At 33.1% G+C, this 21,223-nt stretch overlaps 1 long non-coding RNA gene across 1 annotated transcript; it reads left to right on the forward strand.

The window, feature by feature from the left end:
* The first annotated feature begins 1,161 nt into the window (after positions 1-1,161).
* Positions 1,162-20,081, forward strand: LOC116419969. Its single transcript, XR_004230294.1, has 3 exons — positions 1,162-1,241; positions 4,787-4,959; positions 19,670-20,081. It is a non-coding gene; the product is annotated as an uncharacterized LOC116419969 (long non-coding RNA).
* The last annotated feature ends 1,142 nt before the right edge of the window (positions 20,082-21,223 follow it).

The raw sequence follows: 21,223 nt of genomic DNA on the forward strand, positions 1-21,223 counted from the left end.
GTGAAATTGTTTATTCTATCTCCAAACTCACAAATAGAGAGATAAGGCCCATATTTTACATTTTATCTTTCCCCTTCTATTGACTGTCAAAAATGTTTCTCACTAATATTTCAGAAATAAGTTATGTAAAATGATCCTAATATATACTGCTTTGCTGTCAGAATGACCTCAAATTAATTTTTTAATTTTAATTAATTTTCTTTTGATGAAAATCATCTCCATATGAGGTCCTTTAAATTAATAGTATTAGTCATATACATGCACATACAATGCATGTGGATGTATATATATATATATATATATATATGTATATGTTGTATATTATATATATACAAAATTTAAATTAACGTTGTTAATATTCTTTTTTTTAAAGAATTTTCCTGATATCTCATCATTACCAAACTTACCCAAGATAAAGAATTCCAAAGTCAGGAAAATTAGGTTAAAGTCCATATTCCACCATTTATTAGTTTGGAGCAGGTCACTTGAATTTTCATAAAATGTTTTTCAACTAGAAGGTGATCGGTTAATGTGGGCATTTATTCTCTTGTATCATACTGTGAAAGGAAAAAAAGGTACATTTTCACTAAAGGTTACTGATTTTTTGGTTATTCATGACTTTCCATCTCTGTCAATTGCATCAATTTTGTCATTTCATTGCTCTCAAGAGCTCCATTTGAAATGGTGAAGACAGAAAAGCAACAAGGAATTCTGTCAAAATAATTAGAGTAAAAAGTTATTGTTTTAAATAAAGTGGGGGATTTAGTAACCTGTGAGTTTCCTTTACCTCTAGATCAGTTCCGTTACTATCCTCAGATTTGAACTGAGAGTAGAATATAGCATAAATGTTACATTATGAGTTCGGTTAAGGTTACTACACTTGAATATTCACACTCCTTTAATAAAACATAACTAATACACAAGACAGCAAAGATGTCTCTCAAGTTTGTAATCAAGACAGATGACATAAAGAGAAACTAATCAAAACAGGAATCCCAAACTTTCAGCAATAAAATCCATACTATATCAATAAATATAAAATTCTCTTGTGTATTCAGTCATCGGATGCCTGACATAAATCAGTTTTATTTTTTCTGTTAAAATTATGCCTGATGAGAGCAACAGATAAAAAATAGGATCCTTTCATCTTGGCATTGCATAGAATGTTCTTCTGAGATCTGTTAGAGTTTGAAATGTGGAACAATTTTTGAATTGCTTAAATTCACCTTGGAAAGCAAAAGGTAAGTTTATTTAAACTACTGTCAGAAATATTCAAAGAATCTGCAAGGATAAAGTACTCTTTCCTTATCATCTGCTCCACCTGCAGTAATTCTCCCATTAATTCAACCCTGCTCAGACACTTAAAGAGTAAGTAATGTTCAATTCTGAGCTCCATAATTTAAGAAAGACATAGAGAAACCAGGAACAGTTTAAGAAGAAGTGGTGGAGGAGAATTAAAGGGTTAGCAAAAAAAGGGGGGATTGAAATATTTTAACCAAAGAAAGAAAAAATAAGAATTTAACAATCCCTAGATTTTTTTTTTCTTTAAATGTGGATTTACTAGTACACATTTTCTTGTTCATAATTCTGACCAAGCTACAAAACATCTGAGCCCAAAACATTGCTGAAATAATAGATGGCAGCTCAGGGTAAATCTAAGGGAGAAAGTATTTTTTTCTTTATTATATGAAAAATTAAAAAGATGAAGACTAGAGGCATTCTCTCTCCAATGAAGGTCAAACAAACAAAAGGATATAATCTTAAACAATAGTATAAGACAGCTTAAATATGAGGGAATTTCTGATAATGAAAGTTTATTTATTATACATATTATCAAGGGGAATTAAAAATACTTTCTGTAAGCTTTTCAAAGAAGGATATAATTTAAGTTGTTTGGGATATTTATAATATGGATTAGATGATTTATCAATATTATTTTCAGTCTATAAATTTCTAAAATTTCTTTTAGAAACGGAGCTTAGGCACCCTAAATTATTATTATTTTTTTTATTGTACAATTAATTAGCTTGTGAAGGAAATCAAAAATGCAGGTGGGCATACATATAGGGATTGGGAATTCAATGTAATGAGGCACCCTAAATTAAATATAAATTAGAAGTAATTATAAGTGAAAGCCTCATTGACTGGTTGTTCATTCTTTAGCTTCTGAAGAAGCGACAATAAAATTTAATAAACACTATCATAGTTTCACAACAACAGATGCAAAGGGGCTGTTTTGTTGTTGTTTGTTCCATGTTGAGGAAGGTTTTTGTTTTGTTTTGGTTCGGGTTTTTTTTGGTGCTTTTTTTCCTTGCCAAATACTATGACAACTATCACTATGAATGAAGAGTAGGTTGCAGTGATGCAGATGACACATGTACCAAACAACAGTAAACAAGATTCTGCCAGTTTTAGTTGTTCACTCATTTGCTGTGAGATTCACAACAGTAGTTTCATGTTCAAGTCTTTAAGGCATTCTGTATTTAACAATACATCTATAGCTACAGGGTTCAATTACTGGATTTTTTTTTCTTTAGGAAATTAGGTAAATAGTTATCCTGAAATGACAGCAAATTTGTATTTGATGTGCATCTTCACTTTCTGATAAATATTCCACCTCGATGATATTCAAAGATGAGTCTATCAAATAATTATGTACATCACATCCCTGGTTATATCAGCATTAGTTGAGTCTGGCAATTCACTTTGGGCCTTATTATATAGTTAGAAGCTTTTACATACTCATTTCCATATCATCACTGACAAAGCTTTAAAATTAAATTTAATAACTGATTCATTTTCTTTTTCTATATGTATCCTGGATTCTTTCTTGGGAATTTTACATGCATGATGTCTTCCACCCACTCCCCGCAAAAAAGCTGCTTCTGTCTTAGGGTTTCCACATTCAAATAGGAATAGAAAAGTTGTATTAGTTATCTGATGGTTATAGTTCCAATTAGTTGTGTACTTTACAATTTGCAAACTATTGTATACTCATTATCTTGTATGATTCTTGCCATTCTGCAATGATAGCGAGAGATAGAGACATACACACAGAAAGACAGAGATAGAGACAGAGACAGAGAGAAACAGAGAGATACAGATAGAGTAGGAGAGAAACTGTGTGAGAGAAATCGAAAGAGAAATAAAAAGAGAGACAGAAACATAGACAGAGAGAGAGAGAAAGAGAGACAGAGACAAAGACACAAAGTCAGAGAGAGACAGAGAGGAGGGAGAGCAAAGTATCTATGCTTAATGGATGTATGTTATCATTTTGTAAATGAAATAATAGAAACTTAGAGATGTTAAGCAATTTGTCTGAGGTCACATAGTGTCAATTCAGGTTTAGAATATAAGTTCTGACTCCCAATACTTAGAAATTTCCATTATTCAAGCTGCAAATAACATCAATTAATTTATATATTTTTATTTTGTGCTGTTCCAAAATGATGGCCTTCACTCCTGTTTCTCTATGCATTCATCCAGAACATCACCATGATTAGAGTGTAGACCTAACTTTGAAGAGATTATTTCCTGGAACTCTTATCTGTGTGGGAGCAATCAATCAAAATTCAAAAGAATCTTGATTCTTTGCTTGTATTCAGAACTCACTCCTTGGAATAACCTAGGCTAGTTGAGTCCAGAACAAGAGTCCTTTAGGGGAGCAGAGGGTGCCATTGGAGTTTAAGTCACAACATAGGTTCTGATTTCCACTGTTAAAGTAAAATTCCTTCTTACAAGGCCCTGTTCCGGTTATCTTTTGTGTGAAACTTTTCTTAATTTCTCTTCATATTGAAATTGATTTATCCCTTCTCAACTTTTTTCTTTGTCTCAATCTTTATTTTGCGATGATCACATTCAAATTGGCAAACTAATTAGAATCCTTGTCTAGTGTTCCTCAATTGTACTTCAAATTTCTTGAGGGCAGGAAATAGTTATATTTTATCCTTGTTATCCAAGCATCTAATAAAGGACTTTGTGTATTAGTAGATGTTTAATAACTGTCTGTTTAATGAAATTAAATTGTTGAATAGATGCCAAATTAGTATAAATGAAGTATGTGTCTGTATTTGTGTGTACATGTGCATGTATTCTGGATAATTCAGGTCAAATCCTCACATAGATTAGGATTATTAAAAAAAAGTCTTAAAATTATGAAAACTATGTTAATATAAACAAATATTAAAACATAATAATCTAACATGCCAAACACATTATATCTAAAATGGAATTAAACCACCTTAGAAATGAACATTGCAACTTTTTTCAAATTTTCACAGGTCTTATCCCTTATTTTTTTTTCCTCTCTTCTATAACTTGCTCCAATCTGGATACATATCCCAAAATACAGTGATTTTAAAATCAATTATGAATGTATTTCTCCCTTTGAATCACCCAAGTGGAAAATACTGAGATCCTCACGATGCTCTAAAATCAGTAACTAAAATGAGGCCTAAGAAATTTTGGCATAAAGTAAAAAGTTTTTCAAAAGCTATGGACCATACATTGAAAACAAAAGGAATGGAAAATTCCCTCATACTCTGCCATCACCCAGGGCACTAGAAAACATACTATATGCAATAAGAACTTGATAAATGTTGGTGAAAAAACAAATGCCTTGTTCAATGAGTATGTCACTTTATCAGGAGCCAGGGAAACTCTGGCCCTGAGGGTCTCACATATCCTAACAGCTCATGCATGTCTAGTCATTCCATGCTCTTGCTTAGATGAGGCAACACAAACAAGACTAAATACTCTTCTCAACTGTTGTTATTCATTTTTCCAGGAGACCACATCATCAGGAAGGAGCTGCCATAGCATGAAAGTGAATTGGATTTAAGTGAGGGAGGGCTATGCAAGGTCACTTACCTCACTTTCCCCATCTGAATCCAGGGGCAAGATATAGAGGAGGATTACTGAAAATGGCTCTTCTCAACTGTGGAGGAAATGACAATGATTGTAAGATCTCTCTTTCTTCTTCTACCATATATATTTATATGTATATGCATGTATGTATTTGTTTTTGCATATTTGGTCTATTTCTATCTACAGTTATAATTATATTTTACATATCTAAACATAGTTTGTATTTATTTAGCTCTTTAAGATATTAAAAATGCATTCCTCACAACAAAACTGGTCATATATTTTGTCCCTATTTTAAAGGTGACATCATTGAAATCAGAGAGATTATATGATTTGTTCTTGATCATATAGCTATTGGTAAAATGGGAAGGAAGCAAGGAAGGAAGCTAGGAAGCAAGAAAGGAAGAAAAGAAGAGAAAAGAAAAGAAAGAAAGACCTCAAATTTTCATATTAAAATGGAAAGTTAATCAGGATGAAACTGAATACAAACTAGCCTGTAGCTTTTGAGCTTACATCCTCTGAATTGTCAACTAGATACATTCAGTGAGTCTAAAAGGGTGGCAAATCTGGCCAAAGCCAGTAGAGGCCTCAGGCAGATAGACCTGAACCTCTCTATATATCTAACTCTGCAATCTGATATTAGAAATCTGGTGATGTATAATTTAAACTAATACTTCTCTGTGCAAGAGAAATAAATTGGATCTGTATGTTTTATGTTCAAGTAACCATAATATTTTGGATAAAATGTGTATCAACCTGACATTTTTCTTTTTTTTTCTTTTTTTTTTTTTTAATTTAATAGCCTTTTATTTACAGGATATATACATGGGTAACTTTACAGCATTAACAATTGCCAAACCTCTTGTTTCAATTTTTCACCTCTTACCCCCCCACCCCCTCCCCTAGATGGCAGGATGACCAGTAGATGTTAAATATATTAAAATATAAATTAGATACACAATAAGTATACCCGACCAAAACGTTATTTTGCTGTAGAAAAAGAATCAGACTCTGAAATATTGTACAATTAGCTTGTGAAGGAAATCAAAAATGCAGGTGTGCATAAATATAGGGATTGGGAATTCAATGGAATGGTTTTTAGTCATCTCCCAGAGTTTCTTTTTCTGGGCATAGCTAGTTCAGTTCATTACTGCTCCATTAGAAATGATTTGGTTGATCTCGTTGCTGAGGATGGCCTGATCCATCAGAACTGGTCATCATCTAGTATTGTTGTTGAAGTATATAATGATCTCCTGGTCCTGCTCATTTCACTCAGCATCAGTTCGTGTAAGTCTCTCCAGGCCTTTCTGAAATCATCCTGTTGGTCATTTCTTACAGAACAGTAATATTCCATAATTTTCATATACCACAATTTATTCAGCCATTCTCCAACTGATGGACATCCATTCAGTTTCCAGTTTCTAGCCACTACAAAAAGGGCTGCCACAAACATTCGTGCACATACAGGTCCCTTTCCCTTCTTTATAATCTCTTTGGGATATAATCCCAGTAGTAACACTGCTGGATCAAAGGGTATGCACAGTTTGATAACTTTTTGAGCATAGTTCCAAACTACTCTCCAAAATGGTTGGATTCGTTCACAACTCCACCAACAATGCATCAATGTCCCAGTTTTCCCGCATCCCCTCCAACAATCATCATTATTTTTTCCTGTCATCTTAGCCAATCTGACAGGTGTGTAGTGGTATCTTAGAGTTGTCTTAATTTGCATTTCTCTGATTAATAATGACTTGGAGCATCTTTTCATATGACTAGAAATAGTTTCAATTTCTTCATCTGAGAATTGTCTGTTCATATCCTTTGACCATTTTTCAATTGGAGAATGGCTTGATTTTTTATAAATTAGAGTTAATTCTCTATATATTTTGGAAATGAGGCCTTTATCAGAACCTTTGACTGTAAAAATATTTTCCCAGTTTATTGCTTCCCTTCTAATCTTGTCTGCATTAGTTTTGTTTGTACAAAAACTTTTCAGTTTGGTATAATCGAAATTTTCTATTTTGTGATCAGTAATGATCTCTAGTTCTGCTTTGGTCATAAAGACCTTCCCCTTCCACAGGTCTGAGAGGTAAACTATCCTATGTTCCTCTAATTTATTAATAATTTCATTCTTTATGCCTAGGTCATGAACCCATTTTGACCTTATCTTGGTGTACGGCGTTAAGTATGGATCAATGCCTAGTTTCTGCCATATTAGTTTCCAATTTTCCCAGCAATTTTTATCAAACAGTAAGTTCTTATCCCAAAAGCTGGGATCTTTGGGTTTGTCAAAGACTAGGTTGCTATATTTGTTGACTGTTTTATCCCTTGAACCTAATCTATTCCACTGATCAACTAATCTATTCCTTAGCCAATACCAAATAGTTTTGGTAACTGCTGCTCTATAATATAATTTTAGATCTGGTACAGCTAAGCCACCATCATTTGATTTTTTTTTCATTAATTCCCTTGAAATTCTTGACCTTTTGTTTTTCCATATGAACTTTGTTGTTATTTTTTCTAGGTCATTAAAATAGTTTTTTGGGAGTCTGATTGGTATAGCGCTAAATAAATAGATTAGTTTAGGTAATATTGTCATCTTTATTATATTTGCTCGCCCTATCCAAGAGCATTTAATATTTTTCCAATTGGTTAGATCAGACTTAATTTGTGTGAAAAGTGGTCTGTAATTTTGCTCATAAAGTTTCTGATTTTCCCTTGGCAGATAGATTCCTAAATATTTTATATTATCAGTAGTTACTTTAAATGGAATTTCTCTTTGTAACTCTGACTGTTGGATTTTGTTAGTGATATACAAGAATGCTGATGACTTATGTGGGTTTATTTTATAACCAGCAACTTTTCTAAAGTTGTGGATTATTTCTAATAACTTTTTAGCAGAATCTCTGGGGCATTTTTCTTCACTAAGTGAATTCAGGTTCTGTGTAAGTTACAAATAGTCTTGTCTGTCTGGAAAAGTCATGTCTATTAATTGGAGGAAAGTACAATCATCAATTTTCACAAAAGTATATCTCCGACAGGCAACTGGTTTATTTTGGCAACGATTTAATAATTGGGATTTGAAGAATCTCTATCACCCCCCCCCAAAAAAAAAAAAAAAAAAAAAAACAACTTCCTTTGAATACCAATTAACTTTAACTAAAAGTCCTGTCCTTGGATTGAGAACGCTCTCTTGGTTGTTCCCCAGCAGAGATCTCATTCTAATCTACCTTCAGTCCTTACTTGTTGGCTCTCGACCCTATATTACTAATAAACACAAACTTGTTTAAAATGCTCCCCCAATGTGTCTCATCCTTTCCTTTTCCTCCATGATTTTTCTAATGTTGTACCCTTTTGCAGGACATGCTAAAGCCAATTGGAGCCGATTGTTAAATTTTCAGTGTTATCATTTACAACAGATATTGACAATCTGCAAAGCAAATATTGAATTTTTGTTTTATTGATTGTCTAAGCTTAAGAGAATGATGGAGAAATGTTAATAATGAAGATTAGACTAAAAAGCATGTCCTGCATACACTTGGTCTCTGCATAGTTAGTTATTAAATATTTAATCATTCCACCTTTGCTAATACAAATGTCCTTTTTTAATCCCTGTTTGTTTAAATCCTATCTAAGTCAAATTAGATTTTTCCTGATTTTTTCCTAAGAAAAACATACTAGACCAGTCATGTCATCGTATAGGTAACTTCAAGGTGAAGAAACTCTACTGATGCAGTTTGGCTGACACCATCTCTGTAATTTATAATCTTATATTGTTGCCAAGAAAAATGAGAAGTGGAGAATTTACCAGTATCACACATGTAGTATGTGTCAGACATGGGACTTGAGACCAAATTCACCTCTTCTGTAATCTCACCCTCTTTAGAATTTAGAGAATTGCTTCTTTCTCTTGTCATTTATCTTGGTTGACTTTGACTTATCTTGCATTTGAATTGTGTAAATCTTTCTACCCCTAGACTGAGTTGTTTGAAGGTTGGAATTATGTTATTCATTTTGATATCCCTCAGTGCCTAGCACACTACCTTTCATGTGGTAGGTACCCAATATATTTTTATTGAATTTAATTGAATACCTTTGCTCTTTTCCTGAGTTTATGGGATCACTGTGTAAAAATAAATTAAAGAAGAGTACACTTAATTGAATCAGAAGGTCTGGTTCTGTCAATAAGTGCAAACCATGTAATCTTTTCTAAGCTTTGCATTCATCATCTATAAAAGAGACGTTCAACTGGATGCTTTTAAAGATCCCTTCTGTTTGCTAAACCTTTATAGCCTTTCTTTGAAATATATTTCTCTTACATGCTATAATAGGTTTGGGGGATACTATAGTTATTTGATAATGGCTTCTTTATTAAAGTACAGTATAAACTTTTCAGACTGTTTCTTATTCATTCTTGCATTTCCTTCACTACCAAACACAAGACCTTGGACATAGTAGGATTTTAAAATCTTTATAAAAATGTCAATGTCTTTGATGTACATATATATTTGCTGTTCATCATTATCAAAACCCACTTTTTATATTACTTTAAAGTTATTAAAATGATCTTTGATTTCCTTTTAAAATATATTTTAATGTTTGACTTCCTTCTGGATTTCAATCTAGGATTTGTATAGGATTACTAAAACTAAGTATAAGCAGCATGATATAGCAAATATATTTTTTCAACAAAGTCTTGAACTCAATTCATACTTAATGTATAATTCTGGGCAAATCATTAAGTTTTTTTTTCTGTGTTCAGAAACTCTTTTAGACTACAAGTTGTAGAAACACTAATACCCTTCATTGATAAAACAAGTTACTTCACTGAAGCACTGAGAGAGTTTCCTCTGAGAAGTTAGTTCTTTTACTGATGAAATCACAAATCTAGTCCCTACCTCCTCCTGAAACTAATAGGTTTTTCCTCCTCTTTAACTCACTGATAAGTTTTAAAAATATAATTCAGAAATAGCTTATGTGGTAATGATTGCTTTGTTAAAAATATTTTTTAATTTTTGAAATATTTTATGTTCTCATATGTGATCCCAAATCATTTTGATTTCATTGAAGTATGCTTTTAAATAAAAAATGATTTTTAAATTCAATTTTTCCCAACTGTTAGTGTAAATGTGGGATCAATTTGACAATCACAGCACTTTTAATCTGGTGAGAACAATTTTCCTGAATTAATTAATCAAAGAAATTAAAATAAATTGATCAGGTTAGCATGGAGGAGAGTATTTAGAACTATTGGCAAGGATGTGACCCAGGGAGTATTGTAGGGTTGATTGAGGCTTATATAAAAAAGCCAATCACTTTAGGTTCTATTATGCAAGGAACTATGCTAACCTACAGGAGAAAACAGTCCATTCTAGCCTCTGAGAAGGAACTGTTTGCAGGAGAGCATGAGAAGAAGAGGTTTATATAAGCTTGGCTAGAGGAGGATCTTGTGAATACTGAACGATCAAAAGGAGGGTTTCCCACAGGCATCTCAGATATGTCCCTGAAACAGCTGATGACTATTTCTACATCAAATGTAGAACACAAGCCAGATGCCCCAAGGACATGCAGCTTCCGAAGGAGCCCCAAAGAAAACTATCACACTCAAGGAGAAAGTCATGAGAGTCCCATAAAGGAATAAAATGAAGAACTCCCACCAAAGGACTTCTAGGACCCACAATTCCCTACTTTGTCTCATCTTCTATTAATTTAAGTTTACTTTCCTCTATACTCCCTATTTACTCGTGATACAATATGCTCCCAGTGTGCATGTATCAGAGGACAGAATCCTGGAATCAGGAAGACCTGAGTTCAAATTTCCAGGGAAAGTCACTTAATTTCTGTCTGAGTCATTTCCTTCAACTATAAAAGGAAAATACAACTAACATCTACTTTACAGAGTTGTTTTGAGCATCAAATAAAATAATATTCCTAAAGATCTTAGCACACAAAATAAAGCAACACAAAATAAAGTTTAATAAATTGCTTGTTACTTTCCCCTTTCCTTCCTTCCTAATACTCTAGACTCCAAAGTAACTTTTTTAAAAATAAGGCATCAGGGAGTGAAGTGGGTAGAATAACAGAGCTAGAGAGGAAAATGTTGCTAAGAGTTACTACTAAAACCTCTTTTCCCTTTATTTCTTTCCTTAATTCTAATTTGTGACCTCTCTGGAGTTTTCTTGGCAGAGATACTGGAGTAGTTTGTCATTTCCTTTTCCAGCTCATTTTATAGACAGGGAAACTGAGGTGAATAGAATTAAGGTGCATATCCAAGATCATAGCTAGTAAATATTTGAAATTAGATTAAACTCAGGAAGATGAGTCTTTCTGATTCCAAACCTACTACTCTCTACACTGTACCACCTAAAGCCTCAAAGACTTGGTTTCAAATCCTGCCTGAGCTATTGGACTCATGACATGTCATGAACTCTTTCTACCTCAGCTTCCTCTTCTTAAAATATAGATGATAATAAGAGCATTTTCCTTCCATGGATGTTGTGAGTGGAAAAAAAGGAGTTATTTGTTTTTATAGTCATCCTATTTTGTTTGTATTGGCCAATATTCTTTTTCCAATTTACCCTATGATCTGCTTGTATATATTTGTGTAACTACAGCGTGAATGGAATACCATATAAGACAATGTTGAAATCATGAATTTTTAAAAACGAAATTATTTCACAGAGGTCATGAGAAATTGGATAAAAGACTTGCACCCAGATATTGGAATAAAAAGATAGTATGGACATTCTATTGTACCCACAAAGCAAAACAAATGATAAGAGTAAAAAGAAATTCTCATAACGCCAAACATGGACATTTTCTTTGCTATTAGAGGAATTCATGGATTTCCAAATTTATGACTTAAGAAAAGCCAGATTCTTATCAAATTTAAAGAACAGCTAAGCCTTCAAAAGGTCAAATATTTGATCTTAAAATCTCCTCCAAGATGGAAAGGATTTTCCTCTGAAATAAGACAAGGGCTGTCAAAATGATTCATTCAAAATTAGATGTTCTTAGCCAAGTTCCTCTGGTTTATTTCTGAAAATAGCTCTAATGCTTCAAATAGTATTTTTAAAAAATTTTGTAGAAATCTTTTTTCCCTTACCAAAAAAATAAAATCGCAGGCACCTCCCACCACATCAGACATTTTGTTCATTGTCTTGAGCAAATTGTGATATAGACCTTTTTAAGTGTATTATCAACAATCTTATGTAAAACTCTGCCATTATAGTTTATAGATTACAAGCTCAGAATAGAAAGAATGAAGCAAATAGCATGTACACAGCTTATAATTAGAGAAAAAATTTGCCTCAGCATTCTCAGATCATACTGAATTAATTAACACTTATTAGGTCTTTCTGTCAACTACCTGTGCTAATCACTGAATCTAAAATTAATCAATGAATGTTTATGCTTACTCTGTGCCAAATGCTAAGTGGGGGGAATTATAAAAAGGGGTGAAAAATAGTACCTGTCCTCAAGGAACTTACAATCTAAGGCAGAAGACAAGATGCAAAAATATATATACAAAACAAACTATGTACAGGATAAATAAGAATTAATTATCAGAGAAAAGGTGCTACAATTAAAAGGCATTGGGGAAGGTTTCAAGTAAGAGGTGGGATTTTAGTTGGGGATTTAAAGTAAGCAAGAAAAGTCATTCAAACTGTTCCAAGCATGTGAATAGAGACATTGAAACAGTACTTATCAGAGAACTGAAATTATATTGAGAGGTGAGGAGAGCGAGAGAAAAGAAAGTAATATATACAATAAAGTTCAGCTTCAGAGCAGATGAAAAAGCCCAGAAGACTAAAAGATTCAGTGGTGAGGTAAATGGAAAAGCACAGCAGCCTTTAAGACATATAAGTCATATGACAATGTCAAGGCAACAGCAAGGCAGATGGTAAGCTTGTAGTGTTCCATCTTATCAGAAGGAATAGGGTCATTGAATCCCATCTCATCCATCCCTGTGAGCAGGAAGACAAGGGGAGAGAGCACATCCAATGATGGCAGGTCTTCCTATTGACCAGCACCTGCTGCTCTGAGGATTCTGGGAGAGCTAGAATTAAGGGAAAATGAAGTGGAAGGAGCCATTTCAGTTGTAATAAGTCTTAGCAGCACTCAGCTGACAGCAATTTAAACGTTTTCCCATCCATAATAGAATTAACTTGGTTCTATCTACTTTAGTGAGTTGTTCTGAGAACACTTTGTAAACCTTAAACACTATAGCCATTTGAATTTTGATGATTGGGGAAATTAACTTCATTTTTCTTCTCATACTCAGTGTGTTTAAAGTGCCTTCCTCAGCTTTGTCTAATGATATTAAATAAATACATAAAAATATTCATTGTAGTGACAATTCCAGGCAGTGAAGCAGAAAAATGAAATGCAGGGAAAAAACAAGGTCAAGTCAATTTTGCTCTTTTCAAGTAGAGAGTTGGTGGTTGTTCTGAAGGGGAAACTTTCTGTAGCAGATCAGGATTGCAAATGGTGGCAGAAAACACAGAGTGGTCACTCCAGTGTGACATAGGGCATTGTATAGGATACACCACTATTTTCTTCATCCAGTTTTCCTTGAGTCCCCCCAGTTGTCATTTTTTCCTTCCCTTTCTTCAGTATTTCATTGTATTAAAAGTAAAGTGTAATGTACTTGAAGTCAACTTCTGTGTTCAAATCCAGCCTCCAACATTTATTTACCCTGTGACTCTAAACAAATCAATTCATTTTCTTGAGTTTTCTCAACTCTAAAATGGGGAAAACAGTTCCTGAACCACCTACCTCACAGGATTATTGTGAGGATCAAATGGTATAATATCTAATGATGCTTCACAAACCTTAAAGAGCTATAAAATCACCTGCATTATTTAATTCTCTAATGTGCTTACATTTTCTTATAATTATTTATACATATATTTTATTTTTAGTATTATGTTTAAATTCTGTGATGACAAGAACCATAATTTATACATCTTTGTATAAACCAAGGCTTAGTAAAAGTACAGAGTAACTATCTAGCAAACAATCAGTGGCTTAAACTGTTCAGGCCTTTGCTTTCTTAATAGTAGTGTCTTTAAGCTACAATGGAAAATAACCTATGGTAATGTTATCTTAAATATGTCAAAAATTGGGTCAAGTTTCTTTTCCAGAAAAGTAAAAATGTGGCTGTGCCACTGATTGGTCTTCAATATCAGAGAAGGGAAAATGAAGGCTACAGAAACTTTTAGTATCACCTCTTTATGACTTGTAAGACAGTATGTGGCTGTCTAAAAAATGCACTAAACTTTAATAACTTGTCTTTGAGACAATTCAAAGTTATTACTATGGAAATTATTTACATGCAGGAAGAGAACAAACAATTATTTAGTCTCTGCTATATTGCAGGCTCTGCTAAGCTCTTTACAAATATTATCTCAACCATTTGGAATTATGCCTAAAGGGCTATAAAGCTGTGCATATTCTCTGACCCAGCAATACCAGTACTGGGTTTATATCTGGTCAAGTGCTTATGTGGTACCAAGAGGAAGCTGTGAGACCTAGAGGAAGACATCGACACATTAAGAGGAGCTTTTTTGAAGGATGTAAGGGAGGGCATGGGGCAGAAACACATAGGATGTAATCACAGACTTTGGGGATTGGAAGAAGCCTCAGAGGCTCTATAGTGTTAAGCCATACCTAAAGACTCATCTACATGGCTCTGCTTCAAGACTTTCAAAGAGATTTCTTATTTCTCTTAGCAAGGTTGTTTGGTTATTTGGTGGGTTTAGGGACGTTTTTCTGTTATAGTCATTGTTCTTTTACATGAAGATTAAAGGCTAAATATTTTGATTTTTAAGCAATCATATAGTATGCTTTTAAAATGTGAAGGGGGTACAATATTATACTTTGATATTTTTAATATATTTATAATTTCACTGAAATAAGCACTCCCTCCAATGGTGCAGATTACCATCTCTCCATGTCATTTTACCCTATGTCACTATTTTCTATATATCCTCTTATGGTTCCTTCACAGAAAGTTCACTCAACATTTGGAGGCCTTCTTCTAGCAGTCTTGTTATTTCAAGAATACTAATAGAATACACAAAAGTTATCAACCACTTATTCCTCCCTCTTGCCATATGATTGATCCACATATTTTAGTCTAGCTCAATTGAAAACATTTTTATACTGCTTATTTTTGCAGGTATTCCTTGGTACCAAGTTGTAGCCTATTCACATTTATTATATAAATCTATATTGTCATTTAAGTAACTTTTAGCTATAATTTTTGGGAAACTCACAATTATATATCTCTAGAAGAATGCTATAGTTCAAAAGATAGCTCTAAGTTTCAGGTAAAAGGTTACAAATGATTGCATGGTTACCCAAAGCAATCCACCCCTCTTCTCTCTCCTGATCAATTCTAGGCCAGGTTCACTGGCAGTACCTGTCCAATACATGTGAGCTGGTGGACTAGATTTATTATTATCCCTTCAATTGTATATTATAGATTTCAAATAAATATTATTATTCCACTTGTTTTTCTCTGAATAAATAATGGCATGAATTATTTAGGATGATTTTATTTCTCATTTAAGAGGCTCTGCAGCATTCTGAGGCTTTTTGCAATCACCACATTATCATCTGCAAATAATAGCATCTGGAAGACCTCCTCATTTTTCTACTTGTAAAATCTTTCCATTTGGATTTTGGACAAGACAACCTCTAGTGGCAAACACTTGCATGTAATTTGTTCACTTCCTTTGTTTTGCTGTATTCAAAGCAACACATATTTATTAAGTGTCCTTAATGCAAAAGGCTGAGTGTTACTCACTGAAGATTCAAAAACAAAAAAAAGTTCCCCTCAGGAAACTCACAATTAAAAAAAAAGTCAAGAAGATGCATAATCATTTATATTGTATTTATCTAACCAAAAATCATAGTGTATTTTATCAAATTATATACATTTTTGTAGTCAACAGATGATGGGCATAGTCGAATCAAGTCAACTGGAAAACTGTCAAGATGTTCCTTGATATACTATGCCATTTACAAATGCCTTCCTGTTCCCTTTTCCTATTTTATCAAAGATTTACTAATGAATAGATTCATAAAATAATTTAATTAAATCCAGAAAACCCCTTAGGGGACATCTAATCCAATATCCTGTTATAGAGGAAGTAATTGAGGCAGGGGTTAAATATCTTGTCCAAATCAAAAAGTAGAAGTGAAAGGAGGGGTTGGGGGAATATTAAAACCTAAAACCTCTGAATCCACCAAATCTTTCCCACTGGGGTTTCAAATATTTTCATAGAGGTAGAATAGTATGTGTATGGATGAGTAATTATTAATATGATCTTGGTCACCTCATTTTTGGAAATACAGTAAGAGTACTTCTAAGAATTTTGGTATCTTCTCATCATATTCTTCACAATGTTCTCAAAATATTTCCCCTACATGACAGACCTCCTCTTTGTCTTGTCCACCTATTCTTTCTGACTTTGTTTACTCCACTACCTTTTCAGCTTCCTGATATAGCACTTACAGGAATGGATAGTATTTAATCAGTCAATAACTATTGATTTACTACTGCTTTAGTACCAGATACTGTATTAAATAAGAATTAGGAATACAAAGAAAGACAAAAACAAGATTCCTGCCTTCAAGGATCTCACATTCTAATGGAGGGAGAAAGGAGAGACAATATGAAGATAAAAAGTATAAGACATACAATATTTGTGTGGAAAATAATGCCTAGAATGAGCAAAAGGGATTAAATGAAGACTCAAAAGGGAGGAAGAAAAGTATGAAGTGCTTTAAATGTTAAATTCTAAACCTCAAAGGTTCAGTAGTAGTAACAATAATAATGATGTGTATATACTAAAGATGTTTGGATATCTTTCAATATTATCACAAAATACTTTCAAAAAAATTTTTTATTTAGGTACCTTTGTTCAAGGATTTGATAAACATTTTCTTCTCTGTTGTGTCTCACTATTTTATGAATCAACATGGCTGGCAATTTTTCACCATCTTCCTTATTAGGATGTTATAAATTAAGGTGTGCAATCACTATAGATGCTCTAGCTTCTGTATTCTGTATGAAACTTTTCTTGATTCTCTCAAGTGCTAAATCAAGTACCTTTCACAGATACAGGTTGTGGGAAAACTTTTCCAAACAAGAGATGAAGATTCATTTTCTTTCTCTTTGTCTTTCTGTCTCTCTATCAATCTGTCTCTCTGTCTCTCTGTCTCTGTCTCTCTCACTCACATACACTATATATATATTTTTTTTTCTTCAATCAATTAATTAATTTTTATTAAGTGTCTACTAGATTCTTGTGGCACTTTGCCAAGCACTAGGGATACAGAAAGAGGCAAAAGTCAGTCTTTGCCCTCAAAAAACTTATAATCTATTTATAACAATAGGCAAACAAATATATAAAAAGAAAGCTACATACAGAATGAATAGGAAATAATTAATGAAAAAAAGAGACTGACATTAAGAGGAATTGAGAAGGGCTTCCTGGAGAAGGTGGATTTTTAATTGGGAAAAGAAGCCGGCGAAGTCAGTATTTGGAGCAAAAATTAAAAAGCAGACTATTCTAGACATGGGAGACATCTAAAGAGAATGATCAGAACCAAGAAAAATGGGATATCTTATATACCAAGAAACCAATGCCATAGGAGCACTGGGTAGCAAGATATTGAAAGACTGGAAAAGGCAGGAATGGCTTAGGTTTTAAAAGTCTTTGATCACCAAAGGGGATTTTTGGATTTGGTCTGAAGCAATAGAAAGCCACTAGAGTTTATTTAGTACAGAAGACAACATAATCGGACCTAGGTTTTAGAAAAATAACTTGATGGCTGATAGGAGGATTATTTGGAATGGGGAGAGACTTGAGGCATGCAAATCTGCCAACAAACAACTGCAGTGGGTAATCAAGAGCTAGTGGATAAGGGCTTTCACTAGAATGGTAACAAAGTCAGAGGAGAGAAGAGAGAATTTAGGATACAGCAAAGATAAGTTGACAGGCTTTGGCAACAGCTTAGTTTTAAGGGATGAGACGTAACACAAGAGGATGACTGAGGGACTGTGTTGTACTTTACAATAGGAAAAATGGTTTTTGGTTTTATGAATGTTTTAGGGGAAAGAGGATGAATACTATTTGGACATAATAAATTTAAGATGTCTACCATATAGCCAGTCTGAGATGTTTGAAAAGCAGTTATAGAATTATGAAACTAGAGGTCAGCAAAGAGATTGGAGCAGGAAAGACCGATTTGACAATTATCAGCATAGAAATGTCAATAAATCCATGGGAACTGATAAGAGTACTAAACAAAGTAACATATATCCTTTTATGAAAAACTTTTCAACAAGCAAAGATATGTGTGGAAGAAAGAACTGACATTCATAAATGAAGAGTTTTAGAACAAAAGATAAAAATAAAATTATAAAACTTAATGATAAAAAATATATCAATACTTTATTTTATTTTGTTACTTATCATGAGCAGTATAATCCCTTCAATCAAGTTAAACCTCTCCATTTCTTTGAACATATTTCAGCATATGACCTAATTGTGAGATTTACTGGGATTGTAAACTGGGCTGTAGGAAAAAAAACATCCATACTGATGAGAACATATATTCATATACATATATATGTATGTATTTTTGCAGTAATTTATGAGTAGAAGAGAAAAATATTTGTCATTCCATCAAATCTCAACAAGCAGGGACCAGTTTAATGAGTATAATCCCTAAAGTTCTTATATTACACACACTCAATGTACTTTGAAATCAATTAACAAGCATTTTTGAAGCAATTATTATATGTCAAGCCCTGCATTAAGGGGAAGGTAAAACACAATCCTTGCCCTTAAGATATTCACAATGAGGGAGCAGCCCACATGTAAATAATTATAAATATTCAAGATCTATATTCAAGATCTATACAGACTAGAAATAAGGTCAAAGGAAAGATACTGGCAAAACCTCCAACAAAAAGGATTTGAGCTGAATCCTGAAATGCTATTGGGAGTTGACAGTATGGAGGAAATAATATATAGAGAGGTTTGTCCTGATGAAAAGAGGTGATGATCACCTCTTTATGAGACCCAGAAGAGAATAATTGAAGACTTGTGAATGGTGAGACATGAGTAGCAATAAAAGAGAGAACTCCCTCTTAAAAACGGGAGGTTCTGTTTTTTTTTCCCAGAAATATAAAGAATGAATATAAAACATCTTTGAATATGAATTCAGTAATAAAGAAATATTTGGAGGTGAAAATAGAAACAAAAGTGAAGTCACCTGAAAATAATAAGAACTAAGTAAGCTTCAAATCAATTGATATGTTATGTTACAAACAAGGATATTAAATAAATTTTTTTCTATTTACGTAGTTGTGGGTAAACTGTCTATGTAGCGGGAGGAATCTGCAGAGATACAACAAATTAGTTTACATCAATGCTAATTTATGTGTAGGTAGCATTACCAGTAGACATCAGTAATCCTGTCAACAGCACTGAAAGGATTTTAGCTTTCCTAGCATTGGCAGGGATCAATCTGTTCTGTCATTAAGCTGAAATCACTCTCTTCTTTTTTGAAATAAAGAATTAGAAAGACTCTCCCAATATTAAATCCATGAAAGCATACTACCAAATGTCACATTTCACAGTATAATTCCAGATATTATTCAGATCTACTATTTTGAAAGTTAAAAAGTAAGTTCTATTTTTCATATATAAATTATATATATATTTTTTTTCTGAATGAGTAGCAAAACTGCCTAATTTTCTTATTTCTCCTTTATTTACAGATATTTTACTATTTACTTAAACAGAGAAAAAGCTATGTATGCAATATTGTGCTACTATCTCCAGGACAACACAAAGCCTGAAAGAAACATTAAATTCCTTTGAAATTGAATTTTTGAAGAAAGGTGGTCAAACAATCATGGATTATGAACTGGGATTTTTGAATTCATCTTGTCGAAATCAATTGTTTTACAAATGTGGAAACTGAAACCTAATGAGATAAAATTATGTGTCCAAGTTCACACAGGAGGATAGTAAAATAATCTAGACTCAAACCCAAATCCCATGGTTACAAATCCAAAGTGTTTCCATTGCCTTCCAGTGATTGTGTCAATCACTCTGACAAGTGATAATAAAAGGGAAGGAAAAATAAAACAATTCCTAAGGTTGATGATGATGATGTGTATGTGTGTGTGTGTGTGTGTGTGTGTGTGTGTATATATATATATATATATATATATATATATATACAGAATATGTCAGAATTACACTTAAGTAATAAAAATCTTCATTTTCAAGAAACTCTCATTAGCTGCTTTGTCTTCAGGATTCTTGTATTAAAGTTGATATTTAATAAAGTTATATGTCATCATAAAATGATGGAGTAAATGCTAGGGAGAATGAGAAAATTAGTAAATATGGTATTTTATATCTGTATAGCTATGTTAAGAGTGTTTGTATGAACACACTCATCACTCATCACTACTCAATTACTAACCAGTTACTAACTTGTTTGACAGAATTGATGAGTTTATTTGGTGACAAAGATCTGCTTACCATGTGTAAGCCTTCAAATGAGCACATTTATCTTTGCAGCATCTTATCCATTGTAGTTCTTCAGCAAATGCTTGTGAATTGACTGGAGTCTTAATAAGCTAGTTAATTTGGCAGAGTAAAAAAAGGTAAAAGTTTTGTAGCTAAAGGACCTTGGCTTAAATCCTAGGTTTATCACATAATGTCCATGTGACCTTGAGCAAGTCAGTCTTCTGGAACTCAGTTTCCTCCTCTGAAAATGAATGTTGAACTACATAACCTCAAAGAGTTCTCTCAAAGATCTAAATTTATGATAAAATATTCAAAGAACATAATTGTACCTTCTTTGTATCTTATTTTAAAATAAAGTCCCCTTTTTCCTTCCCAGGACACCATCCATAAAATTAATCAGTTCTAAAAGACATAAACCCTACCATCTAACACATTCTGCCTTGTCATTTACTAATTTAAGTTCATTTGTATTTTTCCATTGCCAAGTTCCTCACCCCTAACCTCTGCCCTGTGCTCCCAGTCTCATAATAAAAAGTTCTCTTCCCCAAGGCTTATGAATGATTCACTTTTCATCTGTTCTGTGTTTATAAACTTTGAACTAGATTTATGAAGAGCAAATTTCAATATATTTTGACCAGAACTAAAATCTAAATACTGAAACAAATGTTCAAGAGGCCAAGAAACCTTGGCAGGTTTGGAGGAGCTGATGTCAGATATTCTCAACTACTGTTCTGCTGATATTTGAAGGGAAATTGATCAGCACCAACCAATTTTAATAGAGTGAGTTTAGA

Source organism: Sarcophilus harrisii, chromosome 6 (assembly GCF_902635505.1).
Source record: "Sarcophilus harrisii chromosome 6, mSarHar1.11, whole genome shotgun sequence".
In the NCBI taxonomy this organism is placed as follows: domain Eukaryota; kingdom Metazoa; phylum Chordata; class Mammalia; order Dasyuromorphia; family Dasyuridae; genus Sarcophilus; species Sarcophilus harrisii.